The following is a 7,031-nucleotide window of genomic DNA, read 5'->3' on the forward strand; positions in this document are numbered from 1 at the left end:
GGGAAGTTTCAACCCCACCCCCGCAGGATAACAACTCCCAGAATCCCTTGCCAAGACCCAAAAATAGTAATAGTAATGATAATAATAATAATGTCACTTTGTCACAGTCCACAGTCTAAACTACGACTCCCAGAATCCCCTGCCAAGACCCAGTAATAGTAATAGTAATAATGTCACTTTTTGTCACAGTCCAAACTACAACTTCCAGAACCCCCTGCCAAAACCCAGTAATAGTAATAGTAATAACAAGGTCACTTTGTCACAGTCCGAATTACAACTCCCAGTATCCCATTGCAAGATAATGGAGGCTTTCCAGAACTTTGGGAAGCTTCAACCACACCCCCAGGATGACAACTCCCAGAATCCCCTGCCAAGATCCAGTAAGTGTAACACTCAAATCAGAGAATCATAGAGTTGGAAGAGAGAAGGCCATCTAGTCCAACCCTTTTCTGACATGCAGGAAAAACACAATCAAAACATCCCTTACAGATGGACATCCAGACTGTTTATTATTATTATTAATGTCATTTTGTCACAGTCCACAGCCCAAACTACAACTCCCAGAATCCCCTGCCAAGACTCAGTAATAATTATTATTATACTATAATAATAACAACAACAAGGTCACTTTGTCACAGTCCAAACTACACCTCCCAGGATCCCATCGCATTGAGGGGGTCTCAAACCGTCTTCAGCCTACCGATCTTGCCAAACCACAACTCCCAGGCTCCCGCGGGCCCTTTTCAAACCGGGAGTCCTGGGAGTTGTAGTTCGACAGGATCCCGAGCCTTCCCTGCCCAAGACTGCCCACTCCCGCTCCCAGGATCGGATCGCCTGGAGCCAGGGCAGTTCAAGTGGTGTCAAATTGCGTTAACTCCCGAGTGTGGATGCCTGGATCGAGACCCTCCCCCCTGCCCGGAACACAGACCTCGCCGAAGCCATCCCGCGTCTGCCGCCGCTCCTCCGCCAGCGCCCAGCCTTCCTGCTGCCGTGGCCACGCCTCCGTGTCGCCCCTCGGCCAATCACAGCGTGAGCATTCCCGAAGCCGCGCCCAGAACGGGTCTTCCTTTCCCTCGATTGGTTGAATTCAATTTCCAGCCCTGCCTACCTGGCCATTTCAGCCCGCCTCTTTTGCTGCATGCTGGGGCGAGTAGTTCCCAATTTGAGTTTGAGCCTCTGTTGGCTGCATCTATTACTCCTATTGGTGTTATTATTATTATCTTCTATTATTATTACAATTATTATTATACACTTATTAGTATTGCAAATTATTATATAATAATATTATATTTGATCCTATTATTATACACTTAGTATTATTATAAATTATTATTTTATTATATTATATTTGATCCTATTATTATACACTTAGAATCATAGAATCATAGAATCAAAGAGTTGGAAGAGACCTCATGGGCCATCCAGTCCAACCCCCTGCCAAGAAGCAGGAATATTGCATTCAAATCACCCCTGACAGGTGGCCATCCAGCCTCTGTTTAAAAGCTTCCGAAGAAGGAGCCTCCACCACACTCCGGGGCAGAGAGTTCCACTGCTGAACGGCTCTCACAGTCAGGAAGTTCTTCCTCATGTTCAGATGGAATCTCCTCTTGTAGTTTGAAGCCATTGTTCCGCGTCCTAGTCTCCAAGGAAGCAGAAAACAAGCTTGCTCCCTCCTCCCTGTGGCTTCCTCTCACATATTTATACATGGCTATCATATCCCCTCTCAGCCTTCTCTTCTTCAGGCTAAACATGCCCAGCTCGTTAAGCCGCTCCTCATAGGGCTTGTTCTCCAGACCTTTTATCATTTTAGTCGCCCTCCTCTGGACACATTCCAGCTTGTCAATATCTCTCTTGAATTGTGGTGCCCAGAATTGGACACAATATTCCAGGTGTGGTCTAACCAAAGCAGAATAGAGGGGTAGCATTACTTCCTTAGATCTAGACACTATGCTCCTCTTGATGCAGGCCAAAATCCCATTGGCTTTTTTTGCCGCCACATCACATTGTTGGCTCATGTTTAACTTGTTGTCCACGAGGACTCCAAGATCTTTTTCACACGTACTGCTCTCGAGCCAACTTAGTATTATTATAAATTATTACTTTATTATATTATGCTCACATTATTATTATAAGTCATTATATTATATTTGACCCCATTATTATTACACATTATTATTATTATAAAGTATTATCTTCTAATATTAAGACCCCATTATTATTACCATTATTATACACATATTATTATAAATTACATTATATTTGACTGTATTATTATACACTTAATATGATAAATTATTATTTTGTTCTATTTAACCCTATTATTGTACACTTATTATTATATATTATTATTTTATTATATTATGCTCCCATGATTATTATAAATTATTATTATAGTCTATTCTATTTGACCCCATTATTATTACCATTATTATTATTATTATTATTATTATTATTCTAAATTATCTTGTTATATTTGACCCTATTATTATACACATGATAAATTATTATTCTATTCTATTTGACCCCATTATTATTACCATTATTATTATTATTATTCTAAATTATCTTGTTATATTTGACCCTATTATTATATACATGATACCATTACCATTATTATTATATAAACATATTATTATTATAAATTATTAGTTTATTATAATATTATATTTGACCCTGATATAATATTAGTTTTATTTATTTCCCATATTTATATCCCTATTATTATACATTATTATTATATTATGTTATATTTGACCCCAATTATTTTTATACACTTATTATGAATTATTATTTTATACTAATATTTTGGCCATTATTATAAACTTATTATAATAAATTATTATATTATAGTATAGTATATTTGACCCTATTATTACCATTATTATTGTTATAAATTATTATTATATTTGACCCCATTATTACTATTGCCATTATTATTATACTTACTATTATTATAAACTATTATTATATTATATTTGACCCCATTATTATAATCATTATTATTATACACTTATTATTATAATAGATTATTATGTTATATTATATTTGACCCCACTTTTGATTATTACCATTATTATAATGCACTTATTATTATAAATATTATTATTATTATTATTATTATTATTATAAAATTAGTAAAAGTAGCATTATACTTGATCTCACTTGAACTGCTTCATGTTAGGGAATCCTGGGAGTTATAGTTTGCATTCTTTGGCCGAGAAGACCTTGGGAAATGACAACTCCCAGAATTCCCATAGCACCAAATGCTTTGAAAAAAAATATGTTTGGGGGGAGTTACATCTCCCAGACTTCCCCAGCACACCTCCAGGTGGTAGAACTTGGAGAACTGCAACTCTCTTCGGACGTGTGGCAGGAAGATGAAGTGGCTCCCAGGCCAATGTGCCGCGGATCCTTTCCAGGTTCTAGTCCAAATGCAGTAACTCCAATTGAACTGCCACGGCTCAATGCCATGGCATCCTGGGAGCTGTAGTTTCCCAAGGTCTTGAGCTGGGGCCTCACCAAACTCTGACACCCAGGATGCCATAAAAAGAGAGAAGGGGTGAGAAAACAGGGGATCTGACTTCCTTGTGATTGATCTCTGTTCTGACAATGGGAACGTTCTGTTTTGTGTGCTGTTCAATTTGCTCGCTTCGTCTCACTTGGACAACGACAAACGGTGTGTTTCCTTCTGGTTTGCGCTCCAGCCTCTTCTTTGCAAAACATTTGTGTTCAAAACTGATGCCTAGTGTTGTCTTTCCTGCTTGTTGCTTTTCTTGGATGGAGGATGGTATACGGCATTTCTGCCGCAGCTTGACAACAGTGCCTTTTGGGGAGAGGGGAAGGGACATACTGAAAATCCCACCATAATCACATCTGCGACTGAAAGGCATGCCTGATGCCCAAAATAAAGGCATGGAAACTTTGACGACAAGTCAACACAGACACAGCATTGGCACACCCAGATCTCTGCCAAGCAGAGTGGCACGACAGCAGGACCCTGAAGCAGGCATCAGCTTCATCTACATTGCAGAATGCAAGCTCTTTGGCACCGCTTGAGAGTTCAAGAGGCCCCCCTTGACCTTTGCTCAAATGGTGCCCCTCTCCCTGACATGTGCCAACTTTGCTCAGGCTTGGCGCTAAGAAACTATATCCCCCCCCCCCCCGTTTTATGTTGAGGGTTTGGCCAAATGGGAGGAAAAAAAGACAGAAGGGAGCCTTGTTTTGTTTAAAGTCCTTTCCGATGGAATGAAAAACAAAAGCGAAAGGCATCATGGAAAGCCCTTTCCCGCACAAAGAGGTGCAAACTTGGCTCTGCTTGTAACCCTTTCGAGGCAGGCCAATCCCAGGAGCAGTCTCTTTGGAAGTCATGGTTCCCAAAGGGCGCCTGAGAGAGTCTCCAACCCAATAGAGGAGATTTGCACCTCAGCGGGATTCAACCCTCTGGTCGTTGGACATCTTGCCTCTCTTGGGTTGGAGAACCGCGTTGGCACCTTTCGCCCATGGCGGCAAACCCTCAGTTCACAGTCCTCTCTGGACTTTTCCCATAAATCTTTCGGCAGAAACAGAACAACTTGTGCCACTCAATCATTCCAAAACGGATTCCGAGGACCTGGCATGAGCACCGGGCATCATCGCTCTGTGCCTCAGAACTCTTCTTTAATCATTAACATTCAAACCTTGCCATGGCAGCAATAAAGCTTCTCCCGGGCTTCGCTTCGAGGGCCGACTTCCTCATCCGGAAACTCCGAGCCCCATCATCCGGAAAGGGCATGGCGGGCTCTTTATGCCAGTTTTGTCGATAATTTGGGGGGCATTCCAAATGCTCAATTACCACAAACATTCCTGATGCCACAGGCATCCACCAGGCACACTTTGGCCATAAAAAAAACCCATTGAGTCACGCCCAACTTGGGCATAAATAAACCCCATTGATTCCATGGGTCGATGCCACTTGGCACAATCCGAGCCATCCATTTGCGGCAAACAAAGGTCTTGCAAAAAACCAAAGCAAAGAGGAAGAGCCAGAGTAGAGACAGAGTGGATGTCTTCCCACTTTTCTTACTCCTCCCAAATTAAAAAAAATGCCCATTTTTCCAATATGACTAATGCCCATCCGTCTCACTTTCCCCGAGGCTTATCTTTCCCTCTTGCACATTTCTCCCAAAAAAAGCAATCTTCCCCACTTTTTGGCAAGCCAGCCTGACCTTTCTCCGGCTGGATGGATAGCTCCAGGCTCTGTTATTCTGGGCGCTGTTCATATTTCATATTTCCTAGGGCTCAAGGGCCCAGCCTCGCACCATGCAAAGGTGCCCATCATTTCTGTTTCGCGTGTTTGGGGGTTAAGATTACTTTTCCCGAGAAAAATGAGAAACTCGGGTTTCTATTTTGGTCAGAGCGAATGGGTCGCTGCCAAAGGGGCTTTTCAACCCCAAACTGAAACCTTGCGTACTTTGGAGAGCGAAAGGGATATTTATTTATTTATCGTATCAGAAGCAAACCGAGGGTACAGTTATAATGTATTTTAAAAACACAAAGTTTAAAAAACTTGGCATTATATTAAATGTCCTTTGATCAGTAGCTGGCCACTTGGAGTGCCTCTGGTGTTGCTGTGAAAAGGTCTTCCATCGTGCATGTAGCAGGGCTCAGACTGCATTGTAATAGGTGGTCTGTGGTTTGCTCTTCTCCACACTCGTATGTCATGGACTCCACTTTGTTGCCCCATTTCTTAAGGTTGGCTCTGCATCTCGTGGTGCCAGAGCGCCGTCTGTTCAGCACCTTCCAAGTCGTCCAGTCCTCTGTGTGCCCAGGGAGGAGTCTTTCATTCAGTATCAGCCATGGCTTGAGGTTCTGGATTTTTGCCTGCCACTTTTGGACTCTCGCTTGCTGAGGTGTTCCTGTGAGTATCTCTGTAGATCAGTGTTTCTCAACCTGGGAATCAGGACCCGGGGGACGGGGGGTTGCGAGGGGTTGTCAGAGGGGTTGCCAAAGACCATCAGAAAACACTGTATTTTCTGTTGGTCATGGGAGTTCTGTGTGCCAAGTTTGGTCCAATTCTATTGTTGGTGGGGTTCAGAATGCTCCTTGATTGTAGGTGAACTACAAATCCCAGCAACTACAACTCCCAAAAGTCAAGGTCTATTTTCTCCAAGCTCCACCAGTGTTCACATTTGGGCATATTGAGTACTTGTGCCAAGTTTGGTCTACATCCATCATTGTTTGCGTCCGTGGTGCTCTCTGGATGTAGGTGAACTACAACTCCAAAATGCCCACAAAGCCCTTTCAGTATTTTCTGTTGGTCATGGGAGTTCTGTGTGCCAAGTTTGGTTCAATTCCATCATTGGTAGAGTTCAGAATGCTCCTTGATTGTAGGTGAACTATAAATCCCAGCAACTACAACTCCCAAATGACAAAATCAATACCCACCCCCCAAACCCACAAGTATTCAAAGTTGGGCGTATCAGGTAATTTGTGCCCAATTAGGTCCAGTCAATTAAAATATATCCTGCATATCAGATATTTACCTTATGATTCATAACAGTAGCAAAATTACAGTTATGAAGTAGCAACAAAAATAATTTTATGGTTGGAGGTCGCCACAACATGTATTAAGGGGTTGCGGCATTAGGAAGGTGGGGAAACACTGCTGTAGCCCTTAGAAAACTATTTCTTGATTTAAGGTGTTGTGGGACATGCGAGAAGCCTCCCCACAGGATTACAACACATCCGGGCATCCCCTGGGCAACGTCTTTGTAGACGGCTGATTCCCTCACACCAGAAGCAACCAGAAGCGAAAGGGATGAAGTTAGAAGTGACTTCATGGCACCCGACGAGTCGATCCAAAGGGACTTATAGTGCTTATCTGAAAAAGAAACATAGAGTGGCAGGAAACGAAGGCTCGTAAGGCTTGGTCCCTTTGTTCTCAAGGTAAAAAGGAGGAACCCAAGGGTGAGAGTGCTGACTTGAAACTTCCCTCTCTATGCCTTCTCTTCCACCCACCTTCTCTATGGGTCTATCTACAATCTCAAATGAAT

General features: G+C 42.3%; 1 protein-coding gene across 5 annotated transcripts in view; it reads right to left on the bottom strand.

Annotated features, from left to right (window-relative positions):
* SMTN (smoothelin) overlaps positions 1-987 on the bottom strand; it is a 33,785-nt gene extending 32,798 nt beyond the window's left edge. For all 5 annotated transcript variants that reach the window (XM_067473309.1, XM_067473310.1, XM_067473308.1 and 2 more), the window contains exon 1: positions 929-987. The gene's annotated coding sequence lies outside the window, so the exon portion shown is untranslated. The remainder of the gene's footprint in view (positions 1-928) is intronic.
* Positions 988-7,031: the final 6,044 nt, after the last annotated feature.

The sequence above is a fragment of the Anolis sagrei genome, chromosome X, assembly GCF_037176765.1.
Source record: "Anolis sagrei isolate rAnoSag1 chromosome X, rAnoSag1.mat, whole genome shotgun sequence".
NCBI classification, from domain to species: Eukaryota; Metazoa; Chordata; class Lepidosauria; order Squamata; family Dactyloidae; genus Anolis; species Anolis sagrei.